This window comes from Sceloporus occidentalis, unplaced genomic scaffold (assembly GCF_023333645.1).
Source record: "Sceloporus occidentalis isolate IW3139 unplaced genomic scaffold, rSceOcc1.0.p SCAF_8, whole genome shotgun sequence".
NCBI classification, from domain to species: domain Eukaryota; kingdom Metazoa; phylum Chordata; class Lepidosauria; order Squamata; family Phrynosomatidae; genus Sceloporus; species Sceloporus occidentalis.
The window spans coordinates 12445560-12468477 of NW_028316988.1; the positions used below are offsets into that span (position 1 = coordinate 12445560).

The window sequence follows — 22918 nt, forward strand, 5'->3', positions numbered from 1 at the left end:
GTATCTGGGTCACAGGAGAGAAAAGAGCTGTTCGGAGAAGCCCTGCATGGGAGGGTTAGCGCTGGACTCTGACATTATAATTGAACTCTTCTCTTTAAGGGTGCGCACTTGGGCTGAGACCACAACTGGGCCCAGAGATCTGACCAAAGAAGAAGAAAACAGCTTTCTCTGGAAAGAGGGGGAAAGAGGGATACAGGACTTTGACAAAACAAAGCAAAAAAAGAGGGTTTTTGTATTTTGGAATATTTGCACATACAGTGGACCCTTGTTATCCGCTGCGGTTTGGTTCCAAGATCCCCCGTGTATAACAAAATCCATGTATGCTCAAGTCCCATTAAATAGAATGACATAGCAGAATGGTGTCCCTTATAAAAAATGGAAAATCAAGGTTTGATATTTGAAATTTATACTTTTTTTGAACATTTTCAAACCATGTATACTTGAATGTGTGTATAAAAAATCCATGTATAAGAAGGGCTGACTGTACATAATGAACTAACTTGGAGATGGTCCCCAAGTCTAAAGATGAAATTCATTTATGTTTTGTATACATCTAATACACAGAGTCTGAAGGTAATTTTATACACAATATTTAAATAATTCCGCGCATGAAACCAAGTATGTGTGCACTGAACCATCAGGAAGCAAAGGTGTCACAGTCTCAACCACCCATCTGGACAATTTTGGAATAATCTGGTTTTCAGAATTCTGGATAAGAGAGACTCAATCTATTTAATTTTTAGTCTGCCTTTCTTACTAGGATGACATAACAGCTTTAATAAAAGAGGCAGAAATCCCCTCGTCCCAATAACCCATGACAGACACCCATAAAACAGTAAAACGCTGCAATGAAAACAATATCAAAGGAGCAGTACACAGTGGGACAAACCAACCGGCATAATACTTTAAAATGCCTGGGGCCAATGAGTATGTTTTCGTGCAACACCAAGAATGACAGCAGAAATGCTGGTGCCCAGTGGAATTTCAAAAGGCAGTGCATGCTGGAAAGATGGCCCTCTTCCTACCTTTCTACACTCATTTTTCTAATACAATGTGATTTCTGTGGAAAAGGAATTTGTGGCAGGCCACCAAGACAATCCCCCAACACACATTCATCTACAACAAGGCATATCTGATAGCATTACACTGCACCTGGATTTATAGTGAATTTCCAAAAAACTCTGTTGCAGAGGTGAAGAACCTCTGCTTGTTGGGCTCAACCCAGTCCTCCTGGGCTTCCCCAGCTTACCATACTCCATTCGCCATGACACCATCGAAGGATGGTTTCACACATTTTTGAACACACACCATTCAAAGTTTAAATGCCTCTTCTAAACCTTGCATTACAGACAGTAAGACCTTTAAATTAGAATATATGGGTATTTTGGGGTCCACTTCTTTTTGCATATGCCCCCCCATGCACCATTTGAACTGTTGTGATATGCTTTCAAGGCGACTTTGACTTATCAAAACCCTCTCCTAGGCAAGATTTAGTATTCAGAGGTTTGCCATTGCCCTTCTCTGTGGTTGAGAGGGTCTGATTTGCCTAACCTCACTCAGTGGGTTTTGATGGCTGAGCAATGATTCAAACTCTGATCTCATGGAGTTTTAGTCTGACACTCAAACCATGGAACTAAGATGGCTCAATGGTTATGTGCCTTCAAGTTACTTCTAGCTTATGGTGACCTTATCATAGGGTTTTCTTGGCAAGATTTCATTCCCTGCCTCTGAGGCTCAGAGAGTTCCAAGTTCTCCCATTGAACAGGGATTTGAACCATGGCCTCCTGGAATCCTAGTCCAACATTCAAACTACTACAACATTCTGGTTTCACCCCTGGAATACAGCCCCCTAAACCTTGTTTAAAATTGCATCGATCCATTAGGGTGCCTTAAACTTGCTGTATGTCAAGGGTAGGAATGATGTGACTCTCCAGATGTTGCCAAGACTGCAGCATTCCTCACCATGATAGTTAGGGCTGTTGGGAGCTGCAGCCTCAAAAATATCTGGAGGGTCACCACTGTTTTGTTGTGGGCGGTATGTAAATGTTGTTAACAAGATATACAACCAACCAACCAACCAACCCAGTCTAGATGACACTTTGCGAGATGTTTGTGGGAAACAGTGAATACATGCAATTTCTTTTGGTCCAAACAGCCCCTGGAAGCAAAACAAAACACTTTTACCATAGGCTAAAAAGTTACAGGGGAGGAGGCAAATGCACATAGAGTATTCAGCAAGCTCTCTTTAAGTGCACTTTAACAACGTGGGAGGCCAGATTGGTCTACATACGGCTGAATATATCAAAATAATTAATGAAACTGTGTGTGATGTAATATCCGTTTCAAAAAGTAATACTACGCCATGCACTGTTGTGATGTGGAACTTCTGAGCCACCCTTCCTTTAGAAATATTCCAGAGGTGAAAATCTGTACCCCGTTTTGAGTACTAGGTCCACAAATCCTATTCCTAATTGCATCTTTTAAAAAGTTCCTGGCTTCCCTTCCGTTTGCATCCCTTTTTAAAAATGCATAAAACTATTGAGGGAGCGACTGACAAGCTAGCAGTGCATTTAAGTGAAGGGCTCATTAATCTTTAAACCAGCAAAGAGAGACAAGGAGGAGGAGGCCACGGTGTAAGTGCAGATTTGCAATATGAAAAGGGAAAAGAGACCAAGGGGAGAGAGAAGGAAACGCCAACATGTTCAAAATACTGTCAATAGGGAACAACCCATGGAGGCAGTTCAAGAAGGGAAATAGCTGCTGTTGACTACTGCGTTTTATTCAGGTAAAGAAGAAAAGAAATGTTTGGAATAAGCATTTCTTCTTTTTTAAAAAAGAAATCCTTTCTGATTCTAATGCCGTTTTTATGTCTAAATATGCTTCCGTAACAAAAAGCAGAGATCTGAGGTGCTTTTTACATTTCTAAATAGTGCAGACAAGATAAACAGCCCTCCTTCCTCTGCAACAGTGTAATATTTTCATACCTAGTGCTAAGCAAGCTATTAGCATGCTTCAAAAGACTCCTGTTCTGTAGCTGCACTTCCTTTCTCTTGGACTCTCAATGGACTCTCATCTGCTTTCTTGTGATGTATGAATCTCAACTCCGATTTTTAAAAAGCATGGTTTGTTAACCGTAAGCCACCAGCTGAATTCTTGGTTTGTGGCTGGCTTACAAGTTCAAGCTTGTTTGAATTATGGCTTGTTGCCACACATCAACCTGCACCGAAGTTTGTTTACTTGGCTGCCCATTCTGCAACAAAAGCTGACAAAAGGGCTGAAGGTGTGTGTGTGTGTGTGGGGGGACAAGCCAGAAATGATGGACAAGCCACAGTTTATTGAGTCCTGCAGTAAGGAAGCAACAAACCCTGGTGTATTGAAATGTGAAAATGCACTTCATTCCATTTCCCTGACAAAGTGTAGATACCTAGCTCACCTGCACAGATCACTGCCAGCTATCTTCCTCCATGACCATCCTTCTCCATGGCTCCTATGAGGTCTCCACTGACACCACACAATAGATGGCATATTTCTGGCAGAGGTTTGAAAATCTGTTTGTGACTGGGTCCCTTGCAAAGCAACAGAATGCTTGTACGATGCGCAGACTTGGGAACTGCTCATAACAAGATCAGCTACATTTTTTAGAAGGCAACTTCTCTATACATTTAAACAGGCATCAACAGACTATAAGGATTCCAGAATGGAAACAGCAGATGAGGCAAGACTGAAATCATTGAAATCAGTCCACAAGTAACCTGCCAGATAGTTGGGTTTTTTGGAAGGGGTTTAGGGATAGATGATTTGGCTTTGTACCCAGGAGGACTGGCCAAACCTAAAGAGTCCAATCCTAAAGCCTACTCTGTAGAGAATAAGGTCCACTGGATGCACTAGGAAGTTAGCATGTGCTGGATCACACTGTCAGTCCTGTCTAGCTGTCTGCAAACTCCATCCCTTCTCCTCCCCACCCCAGGAATGAAATATGCGCTGAGACAGCTTGCATGTCAAGAGATGCTGATTACGCATCATTCTTCAGCAGGGCCTTTGCTCATATTTCTGCTTCCTTCGTTTCCTCTGTTCCGACTGTCTCAGATGCAGTCATATGGATAGATCTGTCACTGGGAAACAAGCCTGCAGTCATTTAGCATGGGAGCAAATGTTTCCCTGGTATGGAGAGGAGGTGAGATTCAACTCTGGATGGCTGGTGGATGAATCTCTCTCTACGTGTGGCAACTTATTTCTACCTTCATTGTCCGGAACCACAAGTGGAAGAAGGCCAAGATAAACGCAGTCATGGTAGGGACCAAGGACAGAGAGGAAGACCCAGGTCCCTTCCACATTATGCAACTAAACCACTATGATATCACTTTGGTATAGGAATCTATCCCTATTATTTCCGTATCATTTTTGTAAGCTTGACATCCTTCTGATAATATCAAAATGAGGTTCTCTCTAAGATAGAGATGAAAATCATTTGGCCTTTCAGATACTGCTGGACTACAACTCCCATTACCCCATTAACTCCCATTATCTGGAAGAAGCCTTCAAGTGGTGACTAGTAGGTGCAAAATGATTTTGTTGACTTATGTAGGGCTTACCTGTCCTGCTTGCATCATTTTATACAGGCATATTGTCAGTTTTGAATAAAGAGTTTGCTGAAGCATGTTGAAATCATCTTCTTTTGATTTTGGTATAGGAATCCATCCCTATTCTTTCCCTATTATTTCTGCCTCTGGTACCACATAATCTGGTAAAGACGTTTACACCTGGGAAAGTATCTGCTTTGTTAACTGAGGTATACTAGTATTGGGTTAGGCTCAACTGGAGGTTAGCTTGCAAAGGCATAAAGAAACAAAGGGCAATTCCATTCCAATAAATTAGTGCTTTAATCACTGGAAGGAGGTTTGAGGGGCTGCTGTCCCCCTCGCTGGTGAAAAACCTGGTGGGAACATCTTGCTCTCTTTTCCAAGGGTGGGATGAAACGCAGCCATGCCCTTACAATACAATGGGATCTGCTAAAACCCCCGCACTGCAGAGCTAAAAATAGTTATACTCTGCAGGACTCTTGCACATCCAGGAATAATTCCTGAGGGACCCAATGCTGAGAAAACAAATCAGGTTTGTGGGGGCTAGAAGAGGAAGGGAAGGAAGAAACAAAACAGCAAAGGTGAGCAACGGGAGGAAAGGAGGAGGGAGGGAGGACTTCAAATTTTGCAATGCTCAGTATTCTCCTCCCAGAAGCAAGCAATTAAAGGGGGGGGGAGACTACATGCAGTTTTTAAAACATACAAAATGCAGCATTTAGTGAACAGTGAAACGGAGAAGAATGCAAATATTCTACATTCCTGAGCAAAGTAAAAAGAAGGGGGAAAAGCACAGACTGAGAAAAGGGGGATTACTGTACGTTTCTGCCTCCCTTTAACCACGTTGCTGCCTACTCAATTAGAACACTTTTTCTATGGGGGGGAAAGGCATGCTTTTTTATTCCTTTTAAAAAACTAGGCGCCTCTTAACACATAATGCTTCAAGGTATATATGCCAAGAAAGCTGACAGGAAGAAAATCAGCTCATTGAAATGTGGTGCTGGAGGGAAACTCTACAGATACTGTAGACTGCTGAAAAGACAAATGAACAAGTCCTGGAGCAAATCAAGCCTGAACTCTCTCGAGAAGTTGAGATGACTAAATTGTGGCTGTCATACTTTGGACGTATCACAAGAAGATGTGACTCATTGGAAAAGACAATGCTCACTAAAGTGGAAGGCAGGAGGAAAAGAGGAAGACTGCACTACAGGTCAGTCAATTCCATCACTCGAGGTTGATTTGACAGAAGATAACAACAAGAAAAATATATGCCAAGGTGTCTTAGCACTGAAAATAAAAACGTACCATGCACAGTGGATGCAAAAAGCAAAGGCACCAGAGAGGTAGTTCAGAGCCAGTGTTGTATAGGCAATGACAATCCAAGGTTATCATGTGCAATGCGCAAAATGATTCCCCAAGAGGTTCCTCAGACACTTGGCTAAGCTAAACTATCCACAGCAAGAAAGAATGGAGGTTTTCCTTCTGTGTCAGAAGGACAGTCTCCCCAACCCACTTCCAAAACACAGAAGCCTGAGTCACCGGAATTCAATGGTGGAAGTAGGTGGAAGCTCAAGATCACAAACAAGCCAGTTCCTTTCAGGAACCGATCCAACTGCCTGCCACACATGCGGGGACATATGGGGCTTCATCAGCCACATGGCTGGTCACAAGGTGGAGTGGGCTTTCTTTCACACAACATGCTTAAGATGAAGCACCACAACAACCCTTCCAGATCAGTTGTGATCGTTCCGACCTTGCAAAAAGAAAGGGGGGGGGGGTTTGAATGCATTCCCAAGAAGCTCCATTGGCAGCGAAAGGAGATATTTCAGAAACTAGAAGCGTTCATGCTCCAGCGCTTTCTAATCGGTGCATTAAACCCCCAGTAACGAGTATCACAGGCATTCAAATGGGTTTCCTAAAACATTATGACCAGCGTAGTGAGGGGTTTCTCAGCTGTGACCTGGCAAAAGCCGAACAGCGTCTCCCATTAGCCTTCGAATTAACTCCATATAAATTACTGGCCTCCACTGTCAGGATGAGGCAGGGACTCTTCTGTAAGACACCAAGGGATGCCTCAGGGCCAGTTCTGTTTGGGACAGGGAAAGAAGCCATCACCAGGTCCTGTTTGCCTCCTCATTTTTAAGTGAAGCATGTTTTTGTCTGCCATGGGATCCAGTCTGGTAGTGGTTTGAGTAGTAGACTACAACACTGGAGTTTGAATCCCTATTCGGCCATGGAAATCCTTGGGGTGATCTTGGGCAAGTCCCCTTCTCTCAGCCTTAGAGGAAGGCAATAGCAAACCTCCTCTGAACAAATCTTGCCAGGATAACCCTGCAATAGGGTAGCCTTAGGGTCACAACCAGGGTGTCAAAGCAAAAAAGGCCCAACCGCACATCCTCCCACAGTCTATTGCTCCACCTAGTGGGACACATTTTGGATGTATTTACGCACATGGAACTTCTCGAGTCAATATAACAGTTTGCCCTGTTCCTAAAAGTGGCCAGTGGGATTTGGCATAAGAATCTGGAGGAACCCAGCAGAGCAGGACTTGGGAAACTGGAAAGATAAAAACACCTTATGGCAGTCAAGTAGAGCCAGCAATGATAAAGAACCAGAAGGAAGGCAATTTATCTGTCTGTTGGCTTCAATGTGGTCACCTGCAACAGATGAGAAAAGGTGCGGCTATAGCCAGCTACCATGGAAAGGCTAGCCTGGAGGATAAGTGAAAAGAGAGGGAGCAACAAGCTGGAAGGGAGGAAGGAAGGAGCCAGCTTGGCTTTGCAAGCAAACTGTCCAGACTTGGAGATCTCAGCCCAGCAATTCTGTAGGGACCACAGGTCTAGAAGCAGCTTCAGGAGACTTGACAGGTAACAGCAAACAGAGAAGACCCAGGAGACATCTGTGAATACACAGCAAACCCAATGGTAACAGGCTTGGTCAGCCACTGAAGGGAGTTGGCTCTATGAGACTTTGGAAGCCAAAGGGAAGGCTTAATGCAGGGTTTCTCTGCCTCAGAGGAAGAAAGGCCAGGGACTGGCAAAAGGCTATGATGAACCTCTGCTTTTGAAGAGATCTTTCTTGGGCAGGACTCATTACTGTAAGACTGGAGGAAGAAAACCCAGACAGAAACAATCCACAGAATATGGACCTGGGCCTATGGACCTTCAAGAGCAAGTAGATGTTCCATTACCAGGGCTGGGTTCAAATAACCCTTGAATCTCCCTAAGTGACATTGGTGAATCACTTTCTTTCAGTCTCCATCACAATGACACTGCAAGGCATAAAATGAGAACTTGCATTTACATTTCCTTAAAGAAGGGGAGCAAGGAGATGCAAAGACTACAAACAGACACACGCAAAGACTACAAACAGACACACGCAATCGTGGTTCAACAGTTGTACAGAATGCTTTTTGACATGGAAATGTTAAGTATTAAGATTGAACGCTGGAACTAAGGCAGGCTTAGCACACTCCTAGCAATTCTATTTTAAGTGGATGAGGTTTGAGGATTCACACTTTTTCAGAAAACAATTTTTAAACAACAAAAACAAAACAAAACAAAACAAAAACAAACAAACAAACAAACAAACAAAGAATCACCAGCTTTCAACAAGCCAAAGCTAGTGGCTGGAACCAATTACCATTCCAACCAAGCGCAATGGAAGCTACGTCTGCAGCCCATCAGGCTGAGAAAAACAGGCCAATGCTGATGAGGAATAAATTGAATGAGACATCCTCAAAAATGACAGAGGATAGACAGACAGAGATGAACGTCTGGAAAACAATTCCTCCATCTGTCAGTAAGGAAATGGATTGACTTAAAAGGACAGATTTTCCCAGGGAGGGACTGAAGGGGGGTTCCAATGGTAAAAGGGGGGGCGATTATGGCCTGAGTCCTAGGTCAATGCAACCCTTATCACACTCCTGGAGAAGTTTAGAAACACAAATCTCTGCATTAATAGCTGTACCCATCTTGGATTCTACTACTCCTTTTCATGGGCATTAGAGATGTTATCCTATGCTGATGCTGCTACCTTGGAGCAGTCTTGCTTTTGTGCTCATATGACAGACCAGGCAGTGGGAGGGAAGAAGGCAATGCAACTCTGCATTAAGCAAAGCATTGTTGCCAGAGTGGGCATTTAAGGAATTATATAAATGGGTGGGGGGGGGAGGAAGGGAAAGAGAAAACACACACTGACCTTGCTTGGTCTGCAGAAAGGAGCTCTAGCTCAGCAGGAAAATTGCACACCTGGCAGGAGAAATCCTGAATGACCTGAAGGATACTTCCAAGAGAGATTTCACAAACACAAGCACCCATCTGGGTTGGAGCGTTCGCATGTCTGGATTGGGACTTGGGAGACCCCTACTCAGGTTCACCTTGAACCAGTCACTCTCTCTCAGCCTGACCTACCTCACAGGGTAGTTGTGAAAACAAAATGGAAGAGAGGCATCTGTCATCTTGAATTCAGCCAGGAATAGCATGCCCTAGAACAGGTGACTACAAGGGCTTTTAATGGCATGGGGTTTATGGTTTGTTCTGCTGCATTTTATCTTCCGTCTTTCAATGAATCTGTAGCCTGTAACCCCACTTCAATCCTTTGGGAGAGGCTGGGAAACACAAATACATTTTTATTATTATTATTATTTATTAAAGTGTTTAAATTCTAGGCATTACTTTGTAGTATTTTTATAACTTTTTATGTGTTCTTAGTTCTCTTTCAATAACTAATTTTAATTATATTTGTTTTAATTTTTGTAAACCGCCTTGGGTCCCAATAACGGTGTGTTCAATTCATTCCTTATCAGTGTTGGACTGTTTTTCTCCGCTTGATGGGCTGCAGAGGTGGCTTCCATTGCACTTGGATGGAATGGTAAAGGTGAGATCTAAATTAATAAAAATAACAAGAGGAAGAGCAGGAGGAAGAGATTCAGTGCCTTTGGGAGAAGAAAACAACAGTGGTTCCAATGGTGACACAGTTGCTCTGGGAGCAATTCCAAATGGACTGGGAAAGAAACCGGCACAGATAGGATCGCAGAATAGAAGAATCACCGAAAGTACCAAACTGCTCAGAGAATGCCACATTATACACAATTATACCTCCCCAATCCTTAGGTTTTTGAACAGAATCCACATCATGGTAGTCTAAAAGTCCAGTTGCTAACACCAGATGGATCATAAAATTGATGATGATGATAACAAAACAGTAGTGGGAATCACATAAGTCCAACAACTTCTGGAGGGACACATCTCCCATTGGCCTCTAGCCATGAATGCTGGGAATGGTAGCCTAACAACACCTGGGAGGCTGCACAACTCTACACCCCAGCTTAAAAAATAGGCCCACGTTTCTCAAGAAACCACAACAAGAAAAAATATTCCTGTGCCTGGAGAGAATTCCCTCTGACTCTCTCTCACTACCTCTGTTGACCCCCTTCCAGAATATAACTCCCAAAGTGGTCTAAGTACTTACTGGAAAGCCTCTGGGCTGGATTCCCAAAGGTATAGATTTCCTCCCGTATTATTTCCACCCCAAAGTGTCCGAATGAAGCCTGTGCCCTTGGGTTTTAGCACTGTTTCTACAAGGAAGCTTGTTATCAATAACCAACAAGTAGCAAAGAGCTGAGCACCAAGGAGCAGAACGGTTTCAATGCTACCAGTTGCTGTGGTAAGATAAGAAACAGGCGCACCCAGGGAACACACAACTATTTTGGGGGCAGTGGGGTCAACATTGGCAAGCAGGTTGTTAATATTTTTGCCTCCCTGCAGGTATTTGCAAAGGCCTTTCCCCCAAAAAAGGGGGCTTCAAATGGCCAAACACGGCTGCCAATTCAACCTAAGAGATTCCTCTTGTCCTACAAAGCTTCACAACTTAATAGCTTCCTAGCATTCTTGCCTTCGATTGGAGCTGCCCAACATCCCAACTTGCTTGTGGCAGAAGAAAATGAAGAAATAAATGGATGATTAGAGCAGCATCCAAACTCTCTCTTAGCCCACTAAGCTCTAAATGAGAAGGATCCAATGACAAACTGTAAATAAAATATCCTTCCTAAATATACTCAAGTTTCTATTTCAAGCTGTTTGCTATCAACAACAGTCCTGGAGGAGGATATGCTAGACTTTCTCTCTGTTTTCACCAACCTCTCGGCCAGGTTAGATGGGCTTCAGAAAATACTAGACCACTATAAAAACCCACCTTCAAAAGATGTGAAGTAATTTGGTTTATTTTCTGAAGGCAATCCAGTTTTTGAAATCATGCGAAGAGATACAGCCCCAGAATGTTTGGAACATGGGGAAGCTGGATTTTACCAACTCAGACCACTGCTCCATGTAGTAAAGTCTTTGCTTTCTGCTTATGTGCACCTAGGTATCTTGCAGGTTATTTCCCAATGAACTCTGTGCTGATCCACAATTTGCAGAACACTTCAATTGTTGTATAGGCAAGGACAGAGAAGTCGTTTCTTCTAAACCATCAACTGTGCTAATTATTTTTTCCTTCCTTCCACTCCCCCCCCCCAAAAAAAAAATCTGGCAGAGCATTCACAAAATGAAGATATTGCTTTGCAACAGATGGAAGTCTTCAGAAAAAGAACAAAAACAGCAAAAAATAACCTCTCTCTCTCTGTTTTGAACAGGCTCTCACAATTTCAGAAGGATGTGTCTAGATTGGACCCTGGTTGGCATTTAACTTGAAGCTGATCAGAGCAAGGAATTATAGCTGGACCCTGAAGAAGATATCAAAAATTTAAAAGCAGAACATAAATTTGCTTTCTGCTATGCAAAAGATACTTGCATAGCAAAATCAACACAGGTATCAGGAAAAGTGTGGAATCTGAACCTGGACTGAAGGTATTTAATACTAAGGATCTGCTCCAGAGAAGCAGAAATAGGATTCAGCCACCTTGAATCCCATTTTGGGAGAAAGGTGGGATATAAATCCAATAAATTACTGGAAGAATCTGAAACTGATCCAGAGCCTGGGGACTACAACTCCCCCAATCCCCAGCTATCATGTTTAAATGGAAGACCTTTTACAATTTTTGGATTGCCCCTTGTCTGTGTGGAAACTCTTAACCACTCTATGTAATCCTTCCTCAAGCAGATGCTCTCCAGATATGTTAAACTACATCACCCATTACACACTGCCAGCATGACCATTTGACCATAGAGCATGGAAAAAGTCCCAAGTGGATGTGCTGGCTCCATGGCAATTTCAATGAAAATAAACTCTTCATGGGAGAAAACACACCGCAGCTGCTAGGCATGCATGGACACGCATAGACCCATGGGTTGCGAATGTGTGTGGCCCTATCTGTTTCTAAAACAATAGTCGCAGGATCCAGAGGCCAAGGACCTCCATTAACCATCTGCAGATGTGAGCCAGAAAAAAGGGAAGGGGGAACTGGGAAAGGGATGTTGTATGCAGCTGATACCAAAGCTTTGGGTATACCTGCTTTGCACTCTCCCTCTTGTTGATGAGAAGGAGATCTGGGCGATCAGGTTTTGGGTGCATACATACAGCACAGCGATGAGGAGGGAAAACAGGGCCAACCCTAGGGTTAGGGATCACAGGTTGCAGGTACCACCTATAAGTGGCTGATCGGTGCTATCCAAAATGAACTTGCATAACTGAAAATCCCTTCCAAGACACATACAGGGGACAAGTGCACCTGCGCTCTGCAAAGTTATCCTCCTACCCACATCACGAAGTGACAGTGCATAATGCAGGTGTGATGATGAGGAAGCAAACTCCACAGACCTTTTCTGTTCTTGCACAGCGGTAAAGCAGAATAATTTATTTCTAGCACTGCACTCACATTAAAATGGCACAAGTAGCAGCGTCTAACATTCAACTTCCACCTCCATCCCTGAAACCAAGCGATTTCAGCAGCATAATGTTCCAAAAGGGCACAGAAAAAAGGGGGGAAGAAACCGGCTCTCCCCAGAATCCAAATGGCAACTTCTGTGTTTGGCTTCTGTGGCAGGGTGCTCCGTCCACTGCCAAGATGGAGCTGTTCCAGATATATTTACAAAGCCTGACACTCCGTAACAGATCAGCTTTCTCTCTTAAATCAACAATGCAGAGCGCTCCCGCTAAGGATGGAGCCTGCCCTAAGTTATGGAGAGAGGAAGAGAGACTCAAACAAAAGGAAACCAGCCAACTTTCAGAAATGACTTTTACATCACTCTCCTGAGCAGCTGTTTGAAAGGCAGCTACTCTTTGGGCCCAGAGATTTGCTGCATGGATTCGGATGTTGGTGCCTTCCTTTACATCACTACTGCAAAACCCCAGAATGTTTTTGCAAGACATAGGAGGAGATCATATAATCACCGTCTTAAGAAGGAGAGTACTGATAGGAACAGAAATGAAGAACACACATTGCAAAGGCTATAGCACTAAAGTTAAATGCAATAAAATAATTTCCAGAGGCGTAGCCATGTTGATCTATTGCAGCAAAAGATTCTTGCAACAGCTTAAACATCGATTTGCTATGATGAAAAGTGTTCAGATGGACGAGAGTCCACTTTAGGAGATGTAGGAAATGTTATGCCAAGTTACAAGCAAACTCTCCGTTTGTGTGTGTATGTCTCTCTCTCACACACACACTAAAGTTTACCTTCCGATGTCCTCAATTCACCTGGCCGCACACACACACTGCGCACAACCTAATTGATCTCACCTTTATCACATGCAAAGTAGGAGGAAGCTGGGCAGTGTTCACCTAGGCAAAGATTTTTAACCAGTTGCAGAACTCAGTCTTAAATATGCATTGAGAGTCAGTCTGGTGTAGTAACTTGAGTGTTGGACTAAGACTCCAGGAAATCATGGTTCCAATCCACACTTGGCCATGGAAACCCATTGGGCACACTATCTCAGCCTCAGAGGAAGGCAATGGCTAAGCTCCTCTGAAGAAATCTTGCCAAGACAATCCTGTTACAGGGCCACCTTAGGCTTGCTGTAAGTCAGAAATAATCTGAAAGCATGCAACAATAATACCAACAACTTAAACACAGATATACTTTACTAAGGGACAAATCCTTCTCATCCAAACAGGAAGCACAAGAGCAATTTCTATCTTCTCACGTCTCCAAAGGACTCCCCTATCCTACTATTTTTCTTTAAGAAACTATAATGGAAGAAAAGACAGTTGTGCCACCACATTCTGGAGTATCAAATGTTTATGGAGAAACCCAATGGAGACCAGGTGTCTTCAGGTGAAGACAAGGAGACAGGAATAGCATCTGAAAGAAACTTGTGCTCTGGAACAGATCTTCCATATCAGAAGGTGAGTAAGATGGCTCCTGCCTATTTTTGCAACCCCTGCACCTTCCCAGACTCTGCCACTGGTCAACATAAAGTAATAATTACTTTATTTGGCTCCATGAGGGGCGTTCCTCTAGAGCAGTGGTTCTCAACCTTCCTAATGCTGCAACCCTTTAATACAGTTCCTCACGTTGTGGTGACCCCCAACCATAAAATTATGGTCTCTCGGTTCCTAAGACCATCAGAAATATGTGTTTTCCAATGGTCTTAGGCGACCCCTATGAAAGGGTTGTTCGACTCGCAAAGCAGTCATGACCCACAGTTTGGGAACCGCTGCACTAAAGCAATGTGCAGGGCCTCGCTTTAGTGTGCCTGTGTGGAAAGAGAGGGTCTCTCTTGTTCTTTTCTCCCCTCAAATCCAGAAGCAAACTTCTGGCCACTTCTCCCCCAAGCCAATACTCGCTCTACAGACATACATTTTCAATAGGGGCATAGCAGGGAGCAAATCTAATGGGGCTAAAATTAGACCTGTCAAGGTCCTCCCCGACACCAAGGCCCCGCATGTTTCAAGAGGAAGCCTGGTTCTTGATTAAGGCTGTCAGGTTCTCAAGCAAATCGCAAACTGCCAGCAGGGAGGGAAAAAAGCGTTGGACAAGAAATTGCCTGCAGCAGATTTTCTTTCTTCCCCTCCACACCTGTAGTCCAGTTTTAGGAAAAATTGCTTGTCAAATGTCAGCAAAACTCTGTTATCTATTAGCAAGGATTCTGGGCAAGACCAATGCCTCTTTCCGCAGAGTGCTGGGAGCTCAGTGACACGGCATGCGCTTTGCATACGAAACCTCCCAGCACAGGGACTGAAAAAGTTCAGTCCCTGACATCCATTTCTCCCGCCCACTAACTGCAAAGCACCCAGGATGGCGCACAATCTGCTAAGGACATAAAATACTTTTCAAGTGTGCAACAATGCATTACAATAAAACCACAGGTGAACAAGCAGAACATAAAACCAAGATAAAACGGGCAGCAGAGAGTAAAATATTGCGCCGCGGGAAACCAAATTAAAAGCATCGTTGACGTAGGAAAGCACTAAAAGTAAGGAAAAGGTAAAAAGAAAAAAATATGCAGAGGTACAAAAGCACCAAAGGTATGAGAAAGTGCAAAGGGAAAGAATGCAGAGATACAGATATAAAGTGTGATAAATATACCTTAATAAACAAACAAATAGAATGGGTTGAGAAACATCTCTCTCTCTCTGTTGCCAGTCATAGAAGGAAGAGGACTGGACTGTGCATATGGACCTACAGGAAAACCTCTGTGCATTCAGAGAATCATAGAGCTGGAATAGACCTCGAGGGCCACCCAATCCAACCCCATTCTGCCATCCAAGCCCTCCCTTTGACAAATGGCCATCCTGCTTTTGTTTAAAAACCTCCAAAGATAGAGATTCCACCATGCTTTGAGGCAGCAATGTATTCCACTATCAAACAGCTATTACTGTAAGGAGGTTCTTCCTAATGTTGAGGTAGACTCTCTTTTCCTGTAGTGTGCATCCATTACCTGCATGTGTCCCAGTCTCTGGAGCAGCAGAAAACAAGCTTGCTCCCTCCTCAATATGACACCCCTTGTCTACATCCTTTTTGAATTATGGTGCCCAGAACTGGAAGTAGTACTCCAGGTGAGGCCTGACCAAAGCAGAATAAAGTGGTAATATTACTTCCCTCGATCGAGACACTATACTTTGAACAGAACCTAGCTGGCTCTACCCTCAAAGTCCTGGTTCCAACACAAAACTCTGGAGAAACCCATCCAAACATGTATACAAGCTGCATCAAGGAATATCCCCATAGGATGTGGAGTCTAAGGCTTTCATGGTCTAGAAGAGTTTATTCCTGACCTTTCACCACACCTGTGGCTGGCATCTTCAGAGAATGCAGACAGAGTGCATTCTCACAGTGCATTCTCTGAAGATGTCAGCCACAGATGCCGGCAAAACGTCAGGAATAAACTCTTCTAGCACATGGTCACATAGCCCGAAAAACCCACAAAAAATCCCCATAGCATATTCCTCTGGTTCTTCTCAGAAGGATGCTTCTACAGCTTCCAGGTGCTCTAACAATGATGCTCTGGTGCTCCCCAACGAGAAAAAAACCTTATGCTTACAATCATGCAATGTACAAGGCCGAAAGGGCAGACTGAAGACTAACCTCCATCCATCCCTGACTCGCACAGGGGGACTCAAGGGACCACTTGAACATGGCATGAGCAGAGAGTGCCCACTTTCGCCCACCCCACACAAGCCAACGTCAGTAATTGAACGACTGGGATTGTTCTGTTTGGCTGCAAAGAATTGCCAAAAGCAAGGCTGCCAATAAGCAGAATGGAGAAAGCAGCCGTTTAATGCAGTTGCTTGGGCCAAGCTGGCCTCTTTGGGCCACCTAAAAATCCAGGAGCAGCTCCTTGGGAAATGCTAATCCTGCGTTGATTTATTAAAGCCCTGTAAACAGGGTCTGTTTCCTTTTTTTCCCCTTCCAAATAAAAATGGGACCAAATGCAATAACAACACTTGGGGAAATTCAATGCATTGTGCATCCATTATCCACTGCACTTACAACAACCCAGCAAAGCAGACTTAACATGTGAGGGAGTGCTGAGAAAGTATGGACTTTCCTGCTCTTGTTGACAATCGGCTAAACTGAAAGAAGCAACATATAAGGCCCTGCCACAGGATTAGGCTGTTTTCCTCTATCTCTGCTCCACCAGCAATTGCACCGAATTTCTAAAAAGAAGCCTTTAATTGTTGACAAATGTAATTTATCCCTAGTGCTGGCTCTTTGGATTTTTGTCTTTTTGTTCAGTAATTGGGTTTTACAGGTGGATTACTGATACTTTTGTGTCTGGTTCTGTATTTCACAAACCACTTGGAGTGACTTTTTAATCCCCCAGAAAAGAACTGTGTGGTTTTTTGGTATTAATAAATAAACTGACCTTTCATCCAATCCAAAGATATTCTCAAGTTCCTTAATAGTTTCCAAGTTAATGGTCGTAACATAGTCCAAATGGAGGAAAAACGGTCCAAAGCTCTCTTGAACTGGCGCTTAGAAAACACACACACACAGAGGAACAAAACCTCACGATGGAAAAAATCTTAATGGTTAGTTTGTTCTCTGCTGCCCCCTCCCTAAAAGAATAACACAATTTAACACAAATATTTCTTCCGCAGAAAGTGACACATCCAAGGAAAAGAAGCCACTGTAATGAGCAGAGCTGTGCCTTCCTGACATATAAACCTCAAGTCGGATGAATTAGTGCCTAGTAAAACAGCATATAATTTACATTTTGTTGCGTCAATCAAGGTAACGTCTTGAGGCTCTTTATGACTAAGCAAGCCAAAACCGCAACATACAAGAAGGGCTCTAAATCATTTCTCAAAGCGGAGACAACAGTTAGCCGTCAACAACCAGGAAAGAAGCAGGATGGCAGGGATATTCTCTCGAAGTGAACCAGCGGATGGATTTTGTAGGCGGCAGGTTTGGAAGGGAGAATCTTGGAAAGAAATCCCTCTCTTCAAGAACTGTGCGTACAAGGAACACACACACACAGGTATCTGACAAGTAAACTAAAGAGCAGCAACAAAAGAGACATACCGTGAAGAGAGCTGTACACCGACTGGGATGGCTGCACCTCAAGAAGTTGTGACCACTGCTGTTCCTTATGAGCGCAAGCAAAGAAGCCAGCGGGCACCTGGCGGTTTCGGCAAATAGAAGCCTCACTGATTTATGGACTAGGAAGGGAATTCCAGCTCGACCAGGAATACTGACAGGGGCTGAAATGACAACAACAAGCATTACATGTTTGAGAGGAAGAACATGGCTTTGAATAAAGGATTCAACCCCAGATGACAGAAAAGTGAGTGAGTGTTTTCAAATGGCAGCTTACCACTCTCATTTGTTAACCAGCATTACGTTAATGTTGTGACTTGTGGAAGTTTATATAAAGTTAGCACCAGCTAAGCAGAGTAAGAATAGTTGCAATTATTTGTTTATAGGATGAAAAATGGGTTTCCCAACAGTCAGGAAACCCCATCAAGAGTAGTGAGCTTTTTGTGCAGTTTTCCCCGATATTAGAGTATCCTGAAAGGTTGCGGAGGAATTATTCTGCAGAGAAACATATATGAGGTTTTGCTCAAAGCAAAAATAAAAACACGTTTCCCGAACAGAAAACAGGTTTCCTACACAAAAAATACTGTTGCCTGTGCTGGAAACGTATTTTCCGCACAGGAAACACTCTGTCGTTTATGCAAGAAACACACATTCTGCACAGAAAACAGGCTCTCTGTGCAATGAAGTACTGTATATTTCTCCATGGAGTAACTTCCCAACTACAGTTTGGGATGTTTGACTACTCAGTGTTAAGTGACTGCAACAGAGTAAAGGCTTACCAGAGCACTTAGAGTAAAGCGTGGCATAGTGGTTTGTGCACTGGACTCTGGAGACCAGGGTTCAAGTCCTGGGTCAGCCATCAAACCCACTGGGTGACCTTGGGCAAGTCACACTCTCTCAGCCTCAGGGGAAGGCCATGGCAAACCTCCTTGGAACAAACCTTGCCACGAAAACCCCATGATAGGTTAGCCTTAGGTTTGGCATAAATCAGAAATGAAGGTACACAACACCACGAGTAAGTAGTTTTGTGTGGGTTTTCCGGGCTATGTGGCCATGTTTTCATGCTGGCGAAACATCAGGAATAAACTCTTCTAGAACATGGCCACATAGTCCGTAAAGCCAACACAGAGGCCACCACTAGCTTTTGCAGAGCTGGACGTGGCATTCCCCCATGATCTTAGCAAGTGTGCCCTCCTTCTTCCTTGGTTCCTTCCCCAATATCAGCAGGCTTTTGCAGGCGAAAGAGGGCAAGGAGAGGCAGCAGACAGGTGGCTGGCTTTCTAATCCTCTCTGTGCAAGAAGTGTCCCAGACAGAGAGGGGAGGAGGGGTTGGGAAATGCCTATAGGGAAAGTGCCGCCTGTAAGCCTTGCTAAGGACCTTACCAGATGCCCAGTTCTGGCTAAGCAGCATCTCAAGTGACTTCCCCTTTGGCCCAAGCCAAGTTCGGCAGCAGGCGCTTTTCCTCTCCTGCCTCCTTCCCTTCTCTCTCCTTTTCTCCCACCTCCAAAAAGCCAAGCCTTCAAGCACAGTCGGTTCTGCAGCAGCATGGAAAAATGTGTGGGTGCTTTCAGAGAAGGAGGGCGGTGGGGAGAGAAAGAGTGGTTTCTATAAAAAGAATTAAGTTTCCAAACCTTGCATAAGGTGGTTCACAGAGTCACCAGAAAAGGAAAGAAGAAGGGGAAATAGCTCCAACTCCCACCTGGACAAGAACCTCCCTAAAGTTAATTCCACCTTGGAGTTAGGAAAGGGATCGATAAAGATGAGGAACAAAGGAAGAGGTACCTTCTGGTTACATCAATGGCAATAGCTCAAGGGGGAAAGGTCTTATTACCCATTAAAAGATGCAAATTCTCTGCAATGTCCAGCTATCAAGACCCGTTCCAGGTTAGTATTTTAAGCAAGTGTAAATCCACATCCACCTCTACGCCTGTCAGCATTTCAGGCATTTAATGCCCTTATCCGAGGAGATCTGCAGTCTTTATTTAGACACCTACAGAACAACTCACTTCCACAAGAAGTAAGAGGCACCGGCAACACTGTCTCTTCAAGGATGCAAAATGGGAGCAGACTTCATAACATCTTTCTTCAAACATAACGGAACAGAAGAAGACTCCTGTGCAACTGAGAGGCCTGCCACTTTACCTTGCAAAGACAGTTTTTGTGCTGTTGGGCTTTTATAAACTTTTATTTTAAACAATCATTCATTTTCAACGATTAAATTTTGGTGCTAGCCAGCAAGGGATCCTGCGTAACACAAAAACACATGAACCTGACAGAGAGGCAAAGCCTTTTCAGTCACTTGCGACCACAAATGCCAGAATCAATGGTAATACAGCTAGAGGTTTTCAAAGGTAACCATGAAGACAAGCCGAAAAAACTACCCCCTGCCTGCTCTTTTTATCCTTTCATCCTGGCAAACAGCCACAAACGTTTTAGTGCTTTACAGAAAGCCTCTTTTTTGGGGGAGTGAACACACACGGAAACTAGATATTTCACTCCTTGGGGCGGGAGGGAATAAATACCTTTTGTTGTTGTTGGTCTTACAGTGAGTCCTCTATACAACCCTGAACCGGACGCAGGTAAAAAAAGACCTTTCTCTTTCAAAAAATACAGCTCCCAGAGAGAAGGCGACTCTGTCCAAGTCATTCAGCTTTACCTCCTTCACCTAATGAGCAGCTGGCTCTCAGTGTCTACCAGCTACACACACACACACACACAACCACACACAAAGCACTCCATCTTGCCCTTTGGATCCCTCTTAAAGAGACATGCCTCTTCCCTCACCTTACTGTGAGTGTCTAAAGATTATTCACAAGGATCCTGATTGCATGGCTCTTGACAATCTCTCTCCTTTTGCAGGAGGAAGGGGTTTTTTTTTAAACCAATTTCATACTGGCTATTTTCATCCAGCTTCTGCCATTCCTCTCGGCCTCATCACTCTTCCAGGCAATCAGAAAGTTTTGTGGGAAATGTGTGCGGAAGCCACCATGGCATCAAACCCGGGCAATGAAGCCCAGGGTTCAAACTGCCACAAGAGACCTTGGGCTTGCCTTCTCTCTAGATCGAACTCACTTGGCAACATTGCTGCAAGGATAACACTGGGAATCGCCCATGTATACTGTCCTAAACTCCACAGAAACAACGTGGATTCTCAAAGCAATAAAAAATGTTAAAAGTACCATTTGTGGCACCATAAAGACTTAATTGTCTTCTTTGGCATAAGCTTTTGTTGATTGCAGTCCACTTCATGAGATGCAAAAGTGGGATACAGTTCACAAAATTAAAACCAGTTGGCCTTTTTAAGACACCATGAGACGCTTTGTTTCTTCACTGCAACAACTAATCCCCTCCCAGTATGTGTTAAAACTTGAATATGTAGAATAGAACACACAATGAATATCCCTACTTGCCGTCCACATCTATGTACTTATAACATAGTTCTAAAGTTAAACCCACCTACTCACAGGTAAGTACCACTTAAACCAGTAGTGGAAGGAGAAATGTACCAGATTTGGTCTATGTCTCCCTGTTCATTTCTACCAGATCTACTACTCAATTATGAGGATTAACGCTTGTGGTCCATGGAGAACTCACTTGCCACCTGCCAGGCTCCCTGATTTCATGAGTAAATGAACTGGGAAGCTGCCCGGACACAAATGAAATGACTGCCATTTCAGCGCCATCTTCATTTCCAGGAAAGTCTCTTGACCCTAAAGCTTCTCCTAGAGAATAAAAACAGCAGGTAGGTTCAGCAAAGTGCTTCGTTTTAAAGCATGTCCCAAGCAGAGAGGTATTTGGGGAAGAGGGAAGAAGCATCTGAAAGGGTTAGAGAGGATAGCCAAGGCCATTTCTGCTGTGTTTTTTATGTGGGTATATGCTTTATTGGCACATCCTGAGCACCACTAGTTTGCTTTCCGTTAAATGGGTGGCATTTAGTTGTGGTTTATGAGGGGCCATTAATGGATCGGGAATTTGGGGCTTACACTACCATCTCACCCTTGTACTTGGTTTCTTCACCAAATTCCTCCTTGTCATCTGTTTGCTTTCTGCAAAGTGGATGCTGGAAAACAGAGAACTGAGGTCACAGAGAACGCTGTGCTTTCTCGGTTGGCCTAATAAAAGGTATTAACCCAAAACGGACTTTGGAACTTGCATTCAAAAACAGTGGGTTTTGTGTCTGGAAGCTCAGAGCTCACTTCTCTGCCTTGTTACTTGTTTATTTTTCTCTGGGGCTGAATCTGCACTTCAGAAATAAAGCAGTCCAACACTGCTTTAACTGGCATGGCTCAGTGCTATGGAATGCTGGGATCTATAGGTTTGTGAGATATTTAGTCAAGAGTGCTGTGCTGCCCCAACAAGCTGCAAGTCACAGGATTCCACAGGATGGAGCCATGGCAGTTAAAGCGACGTCAAAGTGCATTATTTCTGCAGTGCAGATTCAGCTTCAGTCTCATCCGTTTGCCCTCTGATGAGGAATCACAGCTCTCACGGCAGCCATGTTGTGAGACCTTCAACATGCCCACTGCGCCCAACGGCTTAAAGAAATGGGGGACCTGTCTGAAAGGGTCTCTTTTGACCTGTGGAGCAGAACAACAAATGCCTGGAACCAATCCAACGCATCCACCCCATGCCAAAATCTCTGAGCGTACGCAAAGTACTTTTTCCTCTCAAAAGAAGAGTCAGAGATCCAGACATTCGATGCATCCAAGTCAAAGACAGGATGGGAAATTTCCATGTGGATTGGCAAACTCAGGGATATTTATGGTGGGCCAAAGGAGAAATCGATCCAACACAGGGAGAGGCGGGAGACAAATAAATATGATGATGATGATGAGTTGGAACAACAATACTTAGCACTACTGGCTGGGGATGTTAGGATCTGTAGTCTCAAGACTTGGGAATGCCATCTTAGAGGATTGCTGTTTACACAAACATAGCAGCTTATCACAGAAGAAGGCTTGCAGAATGAGGAATGTTTTAAACAATGGTGGGAGAAAATGAGGGCCATTACCTCTTAGCAAAAACAAATCCAAACCTGACTTTTTCTGCAGCATTCAGTCAAACTATGTATGTTCATGTAATAAATTAAATTGTCAGTTATCAGAAATCTTGCACCCACAAAATAGCAAAAAAGCAGCCAATTTCTAAGATACAAAATTCTAGGATATAGATCATAGGCCGCTCCGGGTGTTATTTGTCTGCAAACCCTAGCAGCCCCAGGCAACACAGCCCAAAGTGAGGGATGCTGGGAGTGGTAGTCCAAAAAACATCTGGAGCCCATCCTTGTTCTAGAAGGACAGTTTCCATTCAGCTAAAACTAGAAAGTGTTGACAGATTAACTGAGCCAAACAGCCAGAGAGGTAAATATTAAACAGTATTAGATCCACAAGATCTCGGCCAGGAGTCTAAAAACATCA

At 43.7% G+C, this 22918-nt stretch overlaps 1 protein-coding gene across 11 annotated transcripts in view; it reads right to left on the bottom strand.

Annotated features, from left to right (window-relative positions):
* STRBP (spermatid perinuclear RNA binding protein) overlaps positions 1-22918 on the bottom strand; it is a 65737-nt gene that overhangs the window by 37867 nt on the left and 4952 nt on the right. For 9 of the 11 annotated variants that reach the window (XM_089534711.1, XM_089534709.1, XM_089534708.1 and 6 more), the window contains one exon: positions 17486-17664. The gene's annotated coding sequence lies outside the window, so the exon portion shown is untranslated. Of the gene's footprint in view, positions 1-10049; positions 10128-17485; positions 17665-20023; positions 20127-22918 lie in introns of those variants that run through there. The other 2 variants (XM_089534710.1, XM_089534712.1) reach the window with 2 other exon arrangements.